Source organism: Mastigoproctus giganteus, chromosome 7, assembly GCF_048544385.1.
Source record: "Mastigoproctus giganteus isolate SK-2022 chromosome 7, ASM4854438v1, whole genome shotgun sequence".
NCBI classification, from domain to species: domain Eukaryota; kingdom Metazoa; phylum Arthropoda; class Arachnida; order Uropygi; family Thelyphonidae; genus Mastigoproctus; species Mastigoproctus giganteus.
Genome location: NC_143581.1, coordinates 90,804,571 through 90,822,833, shown reverse-complemented (window position 1 = coordinate 90,822,833; position 18,263 = coordinate 90,804,571). Strand labels below are relative to the sequence as shown.

The 18,263-nt window shown below is 39.9% G+C and overlaps 1 protein-coding gene across 1 annotated transcript in view; it reads right to left on the bottom strand.

Moving 5' to 3' along the window:
• The window catches only part of LOC150083067 (hexosaminidase D-like), a 208,111-nt gene extending 197,132 nt beyond the window's left edge, over positions 1-10,979 (bottom strand). Inside the window, exon 1 of the mRNA XM_090378382.1 lies at positions 10,900-10,979. The gene's annotated coding sequence lies outside the window, so the exon portion shown is untranslated. The remainder of the gene's footprint in view (positions 1-10,899) is intronic.
• Between the last annotated feature and the right edge of the window lie 7,284 nt (positions 10,980-18,263).

The window sequence follows — 18,263 nt, the reverse complement described above, 5'->3', positions numbered from 1 at the left end:
ATGTTGGTGGACAATGCAATGTTGAGTCTGTTTGGTATGACATAAGCAGTGGAAAAGGAAAAATGAGAGTAAGTGTGTGTTATAGGCCTGATGAGTATAATGAGCAATTCTGCAGAGAAATAGAGTGTGCCACTAAATTAGAGTGTCTTATAATGGGGGATTTTAATATCTCAGATACTGACTGGAATTTGTGGGTTTGTCACACACACACTAGCAAGTCTTTTGTGGATTTACTGGATGATGGTTTTCTACAGCAGCATGTTCAGGAGGCAACTAAAGGGAGTAATACTCTTGATCTGATTATCAGTAGAGTTTCTTCATGAATTAAGAATTTGCAGATACAGGAACCACTAGGTGGCAGTGATCACAGTGTACTGAAGTGAGATTTAATCAAAGAGGTAACTACCATCAAGAGTAAAGGGAAGGGTTTTTGCTTTCATAAAGGTGACTACAATGGTCAGAGACAGTATTTAAATTCTATACGGTGGGACCAACTGAAGATGTTACCAACAACAAATTCAAAATCATTCAAATTAATCTTGGAAGCTACTAGGGTTCTCGTACCAACTAAGAAATATTGTTCAAGATTTAGGCCTAAATGGATGTCAGATGAACTAATTAGACATGTGGCAGAGAGGAAAAATGCATGGGATACATATAAAATACAGGTGACACAGACGCCTATGATGGATATAAGCTGGTCTGTAACCAAGTCACAAAGGAGGTTAGACAGGTAAAGGCAAATTACGAGAAATCTTTGGCAAAGGATGCAAAGAAAAACGGCAAAGAGTTCTTTACTTATGTAAACTCTAGGGATGAATCAGATTGGTCCACTTGATATCGATGGTTCAACTGTTGATGATCTTGCTCAGGTAGCTAACAAACTAAATTAATATTCTGCATTTACATTCAAATTTGAGGAGTTATTCAGGGAGGGGAATGCCACAGATGTATTAAACTCTGACAGTAAGCTAGATAATCTTGTAATAACTGAGAGCAGAGTGGAGGAGAAATTGTTGAAGATAAATATAAGAAAGGCACCTGGGGTGGATGGAATCTATCCAGTTGTTTTTTTTTTTTTTTTTAAGTGAACCCCAAACACGAGAGGTATTACAACCTATAGTACTTAGTACCATGCTTGGGTTGGAGGTTGAGAAGACGAAAAAAGATATTTGTTGACACAGGACTTGAACTTCTGTAGACTGTAATTTTCAGGAAATACGTATGAAGGAAGGTTGTTCCAGAAAACGGCAGTTGAATGAATAAATGAGGAAGAAGAAAAGTTGGTTCTGTGGGTTTGAAGTTGGACAGTAAATGGATGTTGGCTGGTGGCGCCACATGTTCGGACTGTTTTGAAAGAGAGAGCAGGAATTATAGAAGCCAATTCAGAAGAACAGTGCCCATGGAAGTATCTGTAGAAGAGGCATGCAGCAGAAACAGTACGTCTATGAGAAAGTGAGTGGAGAGACTCTGTTAGAGATGAATCATTAATTAACATAACTGCCCTCTTCTGAATGGAATCAAGAAGCCCAAGAGAGGTTTTGGGGGCACCACCCCAGATGTGGGAACAATATTCCATGGCAGGGCAGATTTGCGATTTATACAAAGTAAGCAGCTGTTTGGAAGAAAAGTAACGCCAAGAGCGAAAGAGAAAACCAAGTTTTTTAGATGCAGAGGAAGCAATATTTGTAATGTGCTAGTGCCAAGAGAGATTAGAAGTCAGGGTAATCCCCAAAAGAGATATATCATTTTGCCTAGAAATCGGAGTGTCACTAAAGATAAGCATAGGAGCAGAAGAATCCTTTTTTTGCGAGATAGAAGACAAGATTGAGTTTTAGAAGGGTTTAAATCAACTAAGTTGTCTTTGGAATTGGTAGCAGATTTAAGGAATTGGTAGCAGATTTTAGAGATGTTGAAGCTGATTGAGCAGAACAAGGTTTCTCAAAATGGAAAGGGGAATGCATTGTGCTTTCATCAGCAAAACTATGGATAGGATTTCCAGTCAGTGGAAGAAGGTCATTAATATACAAGAGGAAAAGAGTGAGGGAAAAAACTGAATGTTGGGGGACACTGGCATTAGTGGAGAAGTTAGAAGACAGAGAGCGATCTACCATCACTCTCAGTGAGCGATAAGAGAGAAAACTAGATAACCAATTACTAAAAACAGTTGGCAAACCATAAGATGGAAGTTTGTTTAGGAGACTTTATGCCAAACACGATCAAAAGACTTTGAGATGTCAAGAGCAACTACTTGTGTTTCACCGAACCTTTCCATCGAATTAGTCCATAAATGGGTAAAATAAGCCAGAATATCACCAGTGGATCGACATTGATGGAATCCATACTGGCGATCGTTGATCAGACGGAAGGTTTCTAGGTAGTTTAAGAGTTGGCGGTTAATTGATTTCTCCATTACCTTAGAAAGAGTAGAAATAATTGCAATGGAACGATAACTGGATGGGAGGGATTTGTCACCCTTTTTAGGAACAGGCCTGGATATGAGCAAATTTCCAAACAGAAGGAAAAACACCTTTGGAATAAGAAAGTAAAAAAAAGGCGGCAAAGAATAGGAGTAAGTTCAGGAGCACAGGTTTTGAGAACAAGTGAAGAAATACCATCAGGACCTGGAGCTTTCTTAGCATCAAGATTCATCAAAATCCTTCTGATATCCTTTTAACGGAAGACCACAGGAGGCACTGAATGGAGTGTGTTGGGAATGGTGGGAGATGCTTTACCAAGATCATCAATACATGAGCTGGAAGAAAAATGGGATGCTAGCCGGTCAGCTTTATCCTTGGCTGAAGTGGCAACAGAACCATCTGGTTTAAACAGAGGTGGGAGCAGAGATGGGCAAAAGTTGCGGCCAATAGCTTTGGCAAGAGACCAGAATGCTCGCTACCATTAGGGCAAGAAGCAAGTTTTCTACTCTTAGCCTGTTCAAACGCTAGTTTGGACTGATTAATAACTGCCTTACAATTGTTGTGAACTTTGGTGTAGGCAGAAAATGAAACTGAAGAATTACAAACAAGCCAATTACGATATGCAACGTTCTTCTCTTGAACAGCCTTAGCACATTTATTGGAAAACCAAGGTTTAGATAAAGGATGAGATTTTAAAGTGGAGTGTAGGATAAAGGATTCCATTCCTGCAAGAATAATTTCACTGACACGATCTGAGCAAACGTTGACATCAGAAGAAGTTTTGAAACAATAATCCGACCATGGAAAAGAAGAAAAGAAGTCTCGCAGGTCATCCCATTTTGCATTCTTGTAATGCCAAACAACACGAGGTTGGGAATATCCATGAGATAAAGGTTCCGTTGGAGAAGAGACAATCACCAAGTTGTGATCTGAAGTGCCTAAAGGACCTCTCACTTCGACCGTGTACTTAGAAGGGTTGTTTGTGAGAAAAAGATCAAGCGTATTGGCTGTATGATTACGATTGTCCGGTATTCTTGTACGTAAATGAACAATCTATGCTAGTTCATTAGTAATTGCAAAAGCCTCAGCATCTCAACTTGCTGGGTCGGTGTGACTAGAAAACGGAAGCCAGCTGGAGTTGTGAACATTAAAATCACCAAGGAAAATGATCTCGCTGTTAGGAAAGTTTGACTGGAGAAAGTCAAGTTGCAAAGAGAGGAAGTCAAAGAGCTCCAAGTGATCAGTGGAATTGGGAGAACGATAGAGACAACAGATGAATTTTACACAATGAGGTAAAGAGATTTTAAGCCAGAGAAGATCAAAGAGAGGAGATTCCAAATTGGCAAGTCTCTGACAGGGAATATCAGAATGGACATATGCACAAGTATCACCTTTGAGGTGAAAGGAATCATACAGTGAATAATTTGGGCATCTGGGATGAGCAGTAGTTGAATCAACCGATAACCGAGATTCTGTCAGAAAAAGTACATGGGGTTTGGCAGACTGCAAGTGGAAATGGACATTGTTGAGATTAGAATTGAGACCACGTATATTTGGGGAATGAATTAGGAAGTGCTTTGGAGGTTTAGATCTTTTCGCATATAAGCTTGCTGTATTAGTTTGACAACTCATGGTGTATTCAATGGTAAGAAAAAGTGGATGTGACATGCTGTATGAAGTAATGAAATTTTTGGATATGGCGTACATGGTAAGAATATACGCAGATCCTTGACATAACGTGGTCTCGACAACACTCCTTGCATACACACTACTCAGACTCCCTCCAATCACTATCTAGCAGAGTAGAGATAGCAAGATTATACATTAGCTGATCCAGAAGCCTCCTAGAGAGTTGCCAATAGGTTCAGTCCGGTGTACTAACTAGCGGCTGGCCTGCGAACACCGTTTTAGAGCTGTACCCTCGAAATGTAAGGAATATTGGATCTCGCCACGACGTTCATCATAACCTCAAAAGTCATCAATCATACTGCATGATGGAAGAGATAGGGAAGGGTTGACCGGAACTTAGCTCTAGAGACTAAACATGGGTTCCACCACTTCAAGCCTCCAATAAGCAAAGTGGTGGTATTTCACCGGTTGATGAGAGTCATCTACCACCTAGTACTGCCTGGTAACACAGAGGGGTGGCGTTCCTCCATGTGGTGTGGGTGCCACACCTCGACCCCTGCTTACGTTGGTTCACACTTGGGTGGTCACCCATCATGTACTTGTGCATGGAGGTCATACCCAGGATTACTAACAGTCCCACCATCGTGAAGGTGCAAGTAGAGGATTTGGCTGTCACAGACCGTCCGGACTTTACCGAAATTGGGTCCACTTGACTTGAGTGTCACCCGAGTATCAGTTCCATCAGCGTTTTAGACTCCCAGGAGCAAGTACAGCTTGTCTGGCATATCTGAGAGAATGTCTGCGACAACCTCAAAGAACAGTTAAATTAAAGGAGGCAGCAAAGGAAGTAGGCAAACCCTTAGCCATAATTATGAGAGCTCCCTGGACTCAGGGGAGGTACCCAAGAACTGGAGATGTGCAAATGTGACCCCAATCCACAGAGGAGGATCAAAGGGAGATGCAGGTAATTACAGACCTGTTCCAGGGAAATTAATGGAAGCACTGGTTAAAGAAGCATCGCAGGATCATCTAGACAAGACTTCAGTTATAGCTCGGACACAGCATGGGTTTGTTAAGGGGAAGACTTGTCTGACCAATCTGATTAAATACTATGATGTAGTCACAAAGGAACTAGATGCAAAGAATAACTTTGATATCATATATTTGGATCTTAGAAAGGCCTTTGATACTGTTACACATGGCAGACTGCCACACAAATTAGAGCAGTGTGGCATTGGAGGCAAATTGCTGCTATGGATAAATGGATGGTTGAGTGGGAGAAGACAGAGAGTGGTAATCAATGGACACTGCTCTTCGTGGACTAATGTTATTAGTGGAGTCCCTCAGGGTTCAGTGTTTGGTCCATTGTTGTTTTCTGTATTTATAAATGATATTGATGATGGTATATCAGGCTTAATGTCCAAGTTTGCAGACGATACTAAGGTTGGCAGGGTTGTTAATGACAGTATGCTGCCGCAACAAGATCTAGAAAAGTTGAGTAGATGGGCTGAGAGGTGGCAAATGAAGTTTAACATTAAAAAATGTAAAGTACTACATATGGGAAGCAGTAACCCCAGATAACTTATCAACTCTGTGGTACTACACTGACAGTGGTAGAGAATGAAAAGGACCCAGGGGTAATTGTGCAGGCAGATATGAAATTTTCTGAGCAGTGCAGACAGTCTGCAAGAGTAGCTCACGGTGTCTTGTCAATGATATACAGGAATTTTTCTAGCAGGGATAAAGAGGTGATTATCCCATTGTATAAGGCAATGGTTGGTTAGTTAGTTATTTGGTTTTTAGGAGCATTAGCAACTAAGGCCATATTGCTCCGGGAAATGCGGTGGTCATTCCCTGACCTTTCCGCATCCTCCGTATTTGATGGTGACTGGCTCGAACCCCGGTCTAATCAAGAAGCGTGTGCTACGCACTGCTGCTCCTTCCCACCTGGCTAGCAATGGTCAGGCTACACCTTGAGTACTGTATACAGGTCTGGAGGCCTCATTTTAAGAAGGATGTAGAGCTGTTGGAATGAGTACAGAGAAGGGCAACAAGAGTAGTGAATGAAACAAGGAGTTGCTCTTATGAAGAAAGGCTTAAGTTTTGCAAATTATAGTGTCTGGAGACTAGGCACCTGCGACGTGATCTGACTGAGGTGTATAAAGCCTTGAATGGTTTGAGCATGCTCAATGCTGATGGGATTCTTTCTCTTACTTAGAATTATCACCTGAGAGGGCATAAATTCAAATTGAGGAAAGACGGTTGTAGTATGATGTGCGAAAGTTTGCCTTTAGTCAGCATGTGGTTGATTGCTGGAACAAACTTCCATCTGTCGTTGTAGAAGTAGAAGTTGAGTTGACAGTTTAAATAGATTGAAGGCAGAACTTGACAAACATTTGGAGCGATTGGGTGGGTGAAATAAGGGGGGTTTTTTTTTTTTTTTTTTTTTTTGTTTGGCTGATGCTATATAAGCTTGCTTTCTTGCATTATGTGCCTTTGCTAATGCTAATGTGCCCAATGTACACCAACCACAGGATGACTCTCATGCACCCTCTGAATAGCACCTCACTTAAAACTAGAACACCAACTCGTCATTACCAGGGAGTCCTACAATGCATTTACCATGTATGCCATGTAGGCTGTCAAACATTGTGCCTTTCACATTATCAGATTTGAACAGCATGCCCCTTTAATCTACAGCTGCTTAGTAAGCTCTGAATTCATCAATCACTCCAATCCTGGATACTGATACAACTCTACCTGGCTTTTTCCCATAGACAGTTCTCTTCACCGATGCCTTGCACAACACCATAAATCTGAGTCTTCATGGAGTATCCCCTTGTCATAATCAAATTCTGGATTTTATAACGATGAGGGGATACTCCATCAGACTTTAATTCCCTTACCAGCTTTAACTCCGCACTCTCCTATGCCATGGAACATTTCTTCCACTGCTGCCCCAGGCTTCTCTTTGCCTGGGTGGCATTTCTGATGACAATCAGCTGGACAATTACCTACGGGAGAAGGGAAACGCACAGGTTGTCCATTTCCTTTTCTCTTATTAATGATTTTTTTTTTTTTGTTATTTTTTATTCTATTTTATTATTATTTTAAATTTTTTTTTGGCTGGTGCAGTATAAGCTTCCTTGCACCATGTGGCCATTGCTAATACTAATAACTAACTAGATTCCCTCCAGCTGGCTGAGTAATAAAGGCAGTAAGATGATAAGCTAGCTGATCAGGATGACTCCTAGAAAATTACAAATAGGTTCAGTCCAGTAGATTATCTAGCAGCCTCAGCCTACAAACACCATTACTCTTGAAATAAACATAAGGAATACTGGATCCTGTCATAAAGTAAATCATAACCACAAAGGCATCATTCATACTGCATAATGGAAAAGATAAAAGGTTGCCAGAGCCTTGCTCTGAACACTCGCTCATCATCTGGAACAAAACATGTCTTGCACCAGATGATGCAAGTCACATATCACCTAGTATTGCCTGGAAACACAGAGGAATGGCATTCCTCTGTGTGATGTCGATGTAGTACTAGTAATGGCATGTGATAAAAGAAAGCAAGTGTACGAGCTTATGCATCATCGACCAAAAAAAAAAAATCACACATTCCCTCCAAATGCCTGTCCAGTTCCTCCTTAAATTTATTTAACCTATCAACTTCCACAACGACAGATGGAAGTTTGTTCCGGCAATTAACCACCCGTTGGCTAAAGGCAAATTTCCGCACATCTATTCTACATCTGTCTTTTCTTAATTTGAATTTATGCCCCCCTTAGGATCGTAATCTGAACAAGTGGAAGAATCCCATCAGAATTCAGCGTACTCAACCCATTCAAGGCCTTATACATCTCATCAGATCACCGCACAGGTGCCTAGTCTCCATCCACTGCAATTTGCATAACTTAAGCCTCTCTTGGTAAGAGGATCCCTTCATTCCCCTCACCAATCTTGTTGCCCTTCTCTGTACACATTCAAGCAAATCTACATCCTTCTTAAAATGAGGCCTCCAGACCTGTATGCAGTACTCAAGGCGTGGGTTGCGGTGTTGTCATACCTCAACCCTTGTTTACATTGGTTCACATGTTGGATAGTCATCTCCAGTATACTAGATGCAGTGTTTCATGCCTTGCAAATAGGGAAGATGCAAGCAGAAGATTTGGTTATTACAGAACCAGACTTCACTGAAATTCAGTCCTTTTAATTCACAATGAGATCTGAATATCAGTTCCATCAGCACTTTAGATCCCCATTTGGCAAACCCGGGGCTGTTACATCTGGAAGAATGTCTGTAAAAAGCCTTGCGGGGGGGGGGGAGTTCCTAGCCAACAAAAGCCTAATTAGTCCATAAAGTAGAGTAAACAGGGCCTATTTGAACATTATTTGGTCCTGGGAATAGACAGAATTTTGAACCCCAAGTTGCCTGATTTTATATAAATTGTAATGTTGCTTCTTGGAAGGAATGGGCAACTCAAATGGCAAGATCAGAAAAAGGACAACTATACAAGGAAAGCCTTTGTGTGGGCTCTGGAGCTTGGCAACCAGGCACCTTAGAGGAGACCTAACTGAGGTTTATAAGGTTCTAAGAGGGGTTGATAAAATGAATGAATGCAGAATTTCATTGTTATAAAGAACAATGAAAGGCTCTTCTCAATATGTGCCCCAGTTCTCTTAATCCAAAAGGATTAAAAGGACCCTTTGTTGGGATTTTGAGCCCATTTCAGTCTGGGATCCAGATGCACTTTCCTCCCACACAAAGGACCTGTGTTGGATTCCTATTACCAGGCATGTGACAAACCAGAACAGCATGCACCTGACAGGCATCATTTTCTATAATTTTATTATTAACTGGGAATGAAATCATATCTATCGTACCCTGAAATTTAATCTAACAGGCATCTCATAAACATAATGCAAGGGATCACATTTATTATTTTTGGAATCAGACTGGTTGTATAAAAACCACTATCAATCCCCCCCCCTTTCAAGGTGATTACATGAATTACAGAAAATGTCATCACATAATATATCTACACCACAGCATTTATAATTTGGCTCTTTGTACAAGCAATAATTCTCTTTTTTTGAAAATAGCTTTTATTTTCAAAAAATTCGCCTGCAAATCTATGGCATGGAAAATTCATAGAGGACACCTGTTTGTACAATCATCCTGGCAGAGGCTAGTGACCAAACAAAAGGTCAGTGAGGTATGAAGTGGGGATGATTCGAGGGTTTAATGCAAAGCACAGGAAAATCCACATGACATGCCAATTGTGAGCTTAACATGACAAGGTCAAGCATGTAACATGTTACGTCACTGCCTGAGGATGAAATCATACAATTACAGCTTGTATAGAAGCTGTTGACCCAGTGCCGGATCAAGATACGGGCTAGCAGGGCCCTCGCCCAGGGCACCAAAAACAGAACAATGAGGCAAAAACATATATATCCTTAGTAAAGAGCCCTGAAAAATCTTTCTGCCTGCGGTATATAAATACCTTGGTCCGGCTCTGGGTTGATCAAAACAAAACCAAGGCAGTGAAAATTTTGTTGGTAAATTTATCCATAATTATAGTCATGCAATTATGCTGCCACCTACTAGGGCATGCACATTTTCTAACTGGAGAATAAAAACTTGAAGAAATCCTTAGGACTGCCACTAGTGCAGGATTTTATCCCCCTGTCTGCTATTTTTAACTGATGTTGGATAAAAGGTAAAAACTAAAATATGTATTTTCAAGCATTATCTGGGTGTTTTGCAAATAAAATTACCTGACATGGTATGTTTTTATAATGTTTTATTTAAAAAAAAATTATTATACATATTGAAGAAATTTGATTGAATTTTTGTTTGTTTGTTTTTTTTTTTTTTTTTTGTCTGGTGGCCTGTATTTTTTTATTTTTGAAAGTGGCAACCCTAGATATTCCCTATAACTTGTAAGCGGTTTCAGGTAATATCATATACTCTAGTCACACAATAACAAATTGGTTTTCTCAAGGTTTGTTTGTGACAACCCAGCAAACTCGATAAAAAAAAGACTATGTGATGCTGGACACTACTTTCCTAAATGCTCTAACAATAGCGATGTGTAAATTCATGCCTAAGGGCCGACACCAATTTTCCCATGCCACTTCCACTCGGGAATGAGCAATTGTGGTTGTGTAAAGGACAATTAATCGAAACACATTAAGTCCATCGATAATCAATAAAAACTAGTCTGGGTAAGCAACCGGTTGCAGTTAAATCCATTTTCTCGAATTACTGAAACCAGCTACATGAACCACTGAAAATCAGACACCTTTTTATAACGGACACTTTCTCTTAACCCATTTGTGTCCGCTTTGGACAGTAAATTTAGAAGGGTTTCACTGTAATAATTATACACTTCCGTGATCTAAATAAGAAGGCAGGAAATTAGGTAGATAATTAGGATATAAATAAGCGCATGACCCAGTTCTGCGGGCAACCTCCAAGAGTTAAAAAACTTTTTGAAATTAAAAAAAAAATTAATTCGTGTTTCAGTCAACTATTATGCTTGTTTTGTAAACTATTAATTAGTTCATTGATTTATAAACTACTCCCCTGAAATAAGTAATCGCGACTAATAATTACAACGCTCATTTTTTTTTTTTTTTTTTCATAGTTGCGCAAACAGCATTACAAAATGACGCAACGGCTAAACTGGTTTAAATGGCTAAACTATTCTGGTTTAAAGGATAAAATTTGTAACATAACATTTATAACATATTCATAACAAAATGTTGAATTCTGAACTCTTATATCAAAATATCGAATTCTGAATGTTTAAATTTCATGAAACGAAAATTTTACCAGAGTTCAATTCCAAACACGCATTAACCACAGCCGCACCAATAAGCCAATGGAATGATCAATCGACTCAAACTGCTAGCCACATACTTCTCTGGGCTGCTAGCAATCCTTTACTTTGGCATCGATGCGCTCCAGCTCCAACTAGTGATTCCAGCCAGTGTTATTCTGGCTCACTCTGTTTGCCCGTCTCTATTTTTTGCGACGTACTTTCAATAATTCAGAAATAATTGTAAGTTTTTTTTTTATATGTATATACTTTTAACGTTTTTCTTTTTGATTAAATTTTCCCGTCTGTATGTTGGGAATTTAAACTTCCTATTCTTGGTGTTGGATTCCCCACCCCCTGGATGAGATTTGTCCAATGTTCAATAAGAATGAATGATTTTTTTTTTTTTTTTTTACTGTAGTTAACGTTTTAATTTCCTGCGCTTTTAGCAGCAATATTTCTGCTGCTCTATAAAGTAATACAATTATGGTGTTTCAAATCATTGAAATACACACGCATATATATTTTTCTAATGTGTGTGTGTATGCACCCAAATTTCAAAATTTAAAACGGGACATACTCGTATATTCGTGTGCATACCAAGTCCAGGTATAAAGCAGACTGAAGTATCCACGTTACCGCTGTAATAAGAGAATGCATATACGCACAGACACAGAGTAGTAAGATACTTTCGCAATATACGTATCTACACGTCCCATTCTACTTAATTAATTTGTTATATAATATCGGTATGGATACACCATAGTTTACCCATAAATTCATTTATTTATGTGCATGCACGTCGGGTGTATTTCACGACATGAAACCCTAAAATTTTCCTTTAATATTCATTATTAATATTAAAATTGTTTATCGTGGTGTACAAAGTGTATGAATAGTTTATTTCCGGATGGAATGTCAAATTTTATTACTTTATTTGTAGCAGTGGGGGAAATATTGCTGCTATAAGCGCAGGAAATTAAAATTAACAAGGTTAACTACAATAAATATTTATTGTTATATATATATATATATATATATATATACAGGGGCGTTCCTAGGGTATGTGGTGCCCTGGTGCCAATCGTAATTTGGCACCCGGGCTTTAAATTTTTCCTCATATGTGTATGTAAGTTTCATGTTTTCAGGCGCCCTTTGAACATTGCCCTCCCCCCTATATATAGGGGCGAGAGAGAGAGAGGGGGAGGGAGAGAGGGAGGGAAAACAAGTGTCAAAAGTAGAAGGGAATCACCATATCCCCCGCCTTACCTGTTTTTATAGCGGAGAAAAGAGTTACCTATTTAAAATCAACGGTAAGAGATTGTTCCGAAGTCGTTTCTATTATAGTGTAGCGTTTGCCAGACACCAAACTACTTTGGGCAAACCCCAAACACTAATATTAGATCTAGAAGGACTTGGATTAATATGGAAGTCTAGTGGTTTATTTAGGACTGAATCCTGCGTTCTAAAATTTATTCTGGGAAGTAAAGAGTAAACTGCAACATCGAGATGCGCTGTGTTCTCCACTCTGGCCCCTTCTTTTCCTTATGGCAGGGATCTAGAGTGGCCGCAAGACCACTTTAAATAAATAACTAATTTATTTAAATAACGTTCTTTAAATAACTAATTCAGCACTGTGCGTTGTTTCTATTGAGAAAATAGTCAAGAGGCAAAAGGGATAAACAAATAAAACTTTGTTTATTATATATGTACAAATTACACAATAGCTGCGTTCTAAAATTTATTCTGGGAAGTAAAGAGTAAACTGCAACATCGAGATGCGCTGTGTTCTCCACTCTGCCCCCTTCTTTTCCTTATGGCAGCGATCTAGAGTGGCCGCAAGACCACTTTAAATAAATAACTAATTTATTTAAATAACGTTCTTTAAATAACTAATTCAGCACTGTGCGTTGTTTCTATTGAGAAAATAGTCAAGAGGCAAAAGGGATAAACAAATAAAACTTTGTTTATTATATATGTACAAATTACACAATAGCTGTTTAACAACTTAATAATTGTCTTGTAAGAATAACTGATTCAATTGCCATAGTTTTAAGTTGTACCAGGTAAAGAATCAAGGTATCGTGATGTATGTATATATTTGCCCAAAACGTCAGTGTTCTTCGTGTGATCTTCTGTAAACAATTAGTTTTTCTTGGTCCCCTCATAGACAGGCTTCTATTGTAAATACAAATGTACGGCAACTATGTAAGGCTGACATATCATCTAACTTTATAATGGCTGAAAATATAACTATCATTAATCAGTACAATTGACAATATTTTCTAACAGTATTCCATTGTGAAGTGAACATTACTCGGTATATGTATCTGGGAGGAGGGATGTTAGTATGCTGTATTAGGCAGGGGATATGGTAAATGTAGCTGTTTAATAATTCCAGGTATCCGGTCATTAAACTAGGGGGGGCGGACTTACCCAATAAATTCCATCCTGACTGGCAAGGCAATACTCTTCCTCTATCATTGGCCATTGAGAATCTCCTTCTCTATCTTCACTTCTATTACCAATCGTTTCTTCTCTACCCGTCCCGCAAAAACGTGTCTTCGCTAGCCAACTTTTCCAATTTTTTCTCCCCCTTTTTTTTCCTATTTTTAATATATATAGGTCCCGTTCCCCTTTTCGATGGCAATGTTTAGATTGGTTAGTGGCTAATTTTGTAGGGAAAAGCGCATCTAAGATCCCCCATCCTCGTAATTAGTTTTATTTGAGAAATCTATTGAGAGAGAGAGAGGAGCAAATTATTAATTGATATGCGGTGGTGTTTCCGGGTTGTATAAAGGCATTCTCTACATTCAATGTCTCTTCACCTCTATCCATTTCCTGACAAGAGTCAACTCGCAGTAATCAGCTCGAATTTCCCTCAAGAGTACTTTCCTAATTCCGATCTACTCACTGGCACCCACAGATTTTGCCACTGTATACCTGAGCTATGCTCACGCGACGCTTAGCTGACCCTATCGAGTTTCGCCTCCATGCAGTGAATTGACCGAAACTATGGGAGTGAGATGGAAACTCGATTACTGCTTTCCTATTGCGGAGATAACATAGAATTAGACAAAACAACTTTCAACACGGCCTCATTGCTTCATACATATAGTGACTAGCAAAAGTAATGTGTGGCTATTCATGGGAATGTATCACGATATAAAAATGTTCACATTTTTATAAGATATTTTAACAAAGATTAGTTTTTATGCGACTTCGGGAGGGTTTTTATGCGACTTCGGGAGGGATTTAATGAAATAACTACGTTATTTTTTAACATTTTAATTATTTTCTCTTATTTTAATTTTGTGTTGCCGTATCTCTTTATCTTTATTTAGACTTCGATGTATTACTATGTGTTTGGCCTATTACATGTGGGCGGGAAAAGCAGTGAGTGGCACCTGCCCATCACTTCTTTCTTTCTGACCGTTAGTCAAATTATGGACTTGTACCCAAGATCTGGAGTTCTACCGTGAATGCTTGTTGAAGTACCACGACAGTTGCACAGAATAGGCTGGGTCTATTTTATCTACACTGTTGTCCTTCACTTGCCCGTCTCTATGCTGAGAATTTAGCATTAACATTGAAAGAGGCACATGATGCAAGAAAGCAAGTTTATATAGAATTAGCAAAAAAAAAAAAAAATTCCCATTTCACCCATCCATTCACCCCAAATGCGTGTTTATTTCTTCCTTAAACTTATTTAAGTTTTCGACCTCCACTATGACAGATGAAAGTTTGTTCCCACTATCAACTACCCGCTAGCTAAAGGCAAATTTCCACACATCTATTCTGCAATTGTCTTTCCTCAATTTGAATTTATGTCCCTTCAGGTGAGTAATGTGAGCAAGAGGGAGAATCCCATCAGCATTGAGCTTGCTCAAACCATTCAAGGTGAATACCTCGCAGGTGCCTAGTCTCCAGAGGCTGCAACTTGTACAACTTCAGCCTTTCTTAGTAACAGCAACCCTTTGTTCCATTAACCAATCCCGTTGCCCTTCTCTGTACTCATTCCAGAAGCTCTACATCCTTCCTAAAATGGAATCTCCACACCTGTATGCATTACTCAAGGTGTGGCCTAACCATTGCCTTATACAAGGGAACATTATCCCTGCTAGCAATATATACAGGGTGTTTCAAAAGTGATGGTCAATAATTTAAAGGTGAACTGTACAGACAATATAATATGCAAAAAAGCCTAGTAAACATGGGTCCTTAAATGAATCGTTTTCGAGATATTGCACATTTCTAGTTGGGATCCACCACTGACTTGTTTGTTAAGGGTATGTTCATTCTCTCCCTTTCCCCTCTCTCAATGCTCTGAGACATAGCAGACAGTAGTACTTGTCAAAGGATAGTCAACATGGAAAGATGTCACAGCAACGAAGAGTATGCGGACATGCACTCCATGTAATGTAAAATCAATGGCAGTGCACGCGAGGCTGCACGTTTGTACCAAGAAAAATTTCCCCGCCGAAGCAGCCCGACAGGCTGAAATTCATCAGGGTACATCAATGCCTTAGAGAACATGAGCATTTCGCACATGGAATACGAGAAGGTAGGTCCAGAAGCATAATATCCGATGTTGAGGAAAGGGTATTGGAAAGAATACTAGAACAAAATCCAGGCATTTCGACAAGGAGGGTTGCTCTACAAGAGCGTGTACAGAGTCATAGCAGTGCGTGGCGAATTTTACATCGCCAATTACTGTACCACTACCATATCCAGTGTGTACAAGATCTGAGCAATACAGACTTCCATCCCAGAGTGATCTTCTGCCAGTGGATGCAACAGCAGTGTGTCCTGAACTCCCAATTTTTAAACAACATTTTGTTCACTGACGAAGCTGGGTTACTCGTGATGGTATTTATAATTTTCATAACTGTCACGTTTGGTACAACGAAAATCCTAATGCAATTCATGAGTCACGACATCAGCAACATTTCTCGTTGAATGTCTGGGCAGGACTACTAGGAGACTGTCTAATTGGACTACACTTTCTGCTAAACAGGCTAAAAGGAGAGCTGTACCTTCAGTTCCTGCAGAATGTACTTCCAGACCTCCTTGATGATGATAATGTTCCTATTCAGCAACGCCAGAACATGTGGTTTAAGCATGATGGTGCACCGGCATATTTTGCTCGAGTTGTGACTCGGTATATAACTAGAAGGTATGGTCAACGGTGGATAGGTAGAGGTGGGGCTGTAATATGGCCTCCTAGATCACCAGACTTAAATCCAATGATTTTTGTATTTGGGGTCATGTAAAAAGCTTGGTGACACATCTGACATTAACACAGTTGAGGAATTGCAGCTTCGGGTTGAAGGAGCCTTTCGGGAAATCAGAAATGACCCAGGAATGCCTGAGAGCATTCGCAACTCAATGCGGACAAGATTATAAAGCTGCGTAGGGATACAATGGCACCTTTTGTAAAATCCTGTAACATCTGTAAAATCCTGTGGTGTTGAAACCAAAAATTAAAAATGTATTTATATTATGTTTAATAAAACCACCCTCAGCAAAGGATTCACAGCTTTTGGCTAAAATAGTGCTCCCATAGTCAGTGGCAGATCTTAACAGAAAATGTGCATTATCTCGAAAACGGTTCATTTGCGGTCTGATGTTCACGGGAACTCTTTTGCTTATTTTAGTTTGTACTTTTCACTTTTACATTATTGACCATCATTCTTGAAACACCATGTATATATATATGGCCACCCCACGACTTACGTAAGGGTTTTGTTCTGCGGAACTCTACATACTTCAGAATTTCCCTAAATGCTTATGCAGCACTAGCAAATTTGATTAAAGCAAAAAAGAAATGTTCGACGAATATACATTGTGCTGCCACTTTATTAGGTACACCTATCTAGTAGCGCGATGAGCTTCCTTTAGCCTTTAAAACAGCCTGAATTCGTCTAGGCATGGATTGAACAAGATACTGAAACGTTATGCAGGAATGGAATACCATGCAGACATGAGTGTGTCACGCAGTTCCTTGAGATTCGACGGAGGTGTGGGCCTGTAGCGAACAACCCTTTCCAGCTCATCCCAGAGATGTTCAAAAGGATTGAGATCCGTGGACTGAGAGGGCCACTGCAGCAAAGAAAAGTCATTGTCATGTTCCTGGAACCATTCCATAGCGATTCAGGCTTTGTGCACCTGCGAATTATCCTGCTGGAAATAACCAACTGACTGAGCGTAAACTGTCAACATGAACGGATGCACTTGGTCAGCAACGATGCTAAGGTACGATGTGGCATTCAGACCTGAATCTATGGGTATCAATAGACCCAACGTGTGCCAAGAAAATATTCCCCACATCATAACACTGCCACCACCACCTTGCACAGTAGTCGTCAGACATGACAGGTCCAGGGATTCATGTTGTTTTCCCCAAAATTTTGAGGGCCTTCCATCAACATGATGCACCAGGAACTTCAACTCGTCAGACCAAGCAACTGTTTTCCAATCTTCGATAGTCCAGTGCTGATGTTGCTGTGTCCACAGGAGGCATGCTGTCTTGTTCTTCATTGATAATAAAGGTACGCGATGTGGCCGTCGGTTGTTGAAGCCCATTCGCGACAAAGTGCGACTAGAGGTTTGCGATATTTTGTTCTGCGCACCAAGGTTGTATTCAGACGTAATGTGCGACATTGTGGCCCATCTGTTTGCTTGCAAAATTCTAGCCTCTGATCTCTCTCATCAACAAGTGATTTTCTTCTACAACAGTGCCGTTGAGAGGAGGTTTTCTGTTCGTTCCACCATTCTCGATACCCCCTTGAAACTGTGGTGCCTTGAAACTACCATGCCACGTTCGAAGTCCGTTAGATCACTCCTTTTCCCCATCCTTGCTACGGTTTGTACGCTTAACTAATACTAGAAAGGTTGTTCTGCTTCATTTATATCCACAACTGTGGTCATGTTACTTGCAACGTTGTAGTAGTAGTAGTAGTAGTGGCATGTGATGCAAGAAAGCAAATGTATGAGCTTATGCAGCATCAGCCAACAAAAAAAAAAAAAAAAATCACACCATTCTCTCCAAATGCCTGTCCAGTTCCTCCTTAAATTTATTCAACCTATCAACTTCCACAACGATAGATGGAAGTTTGTTCGAGCAATTAACCACCCGCTGGCTAAAGGCAAATTTTCGCACATCTATTCTACATCTGTCTTTTCTTAATTTGAATTTATGTCCCCTTAAGTTCATAATCTGAACAAGTGGAAGGATCCCATCAGAATTCAGCGTGCTCAACCCATTCAAGGCCTTACATACCTCAATCAGATCACCGCGCAGGTGCCTAGTCTCCAGCCACTGCAATTTGCAGAGCTTAAACCTCCCTTGGTAAGAGGATCCCTTCATTCCCCTCAC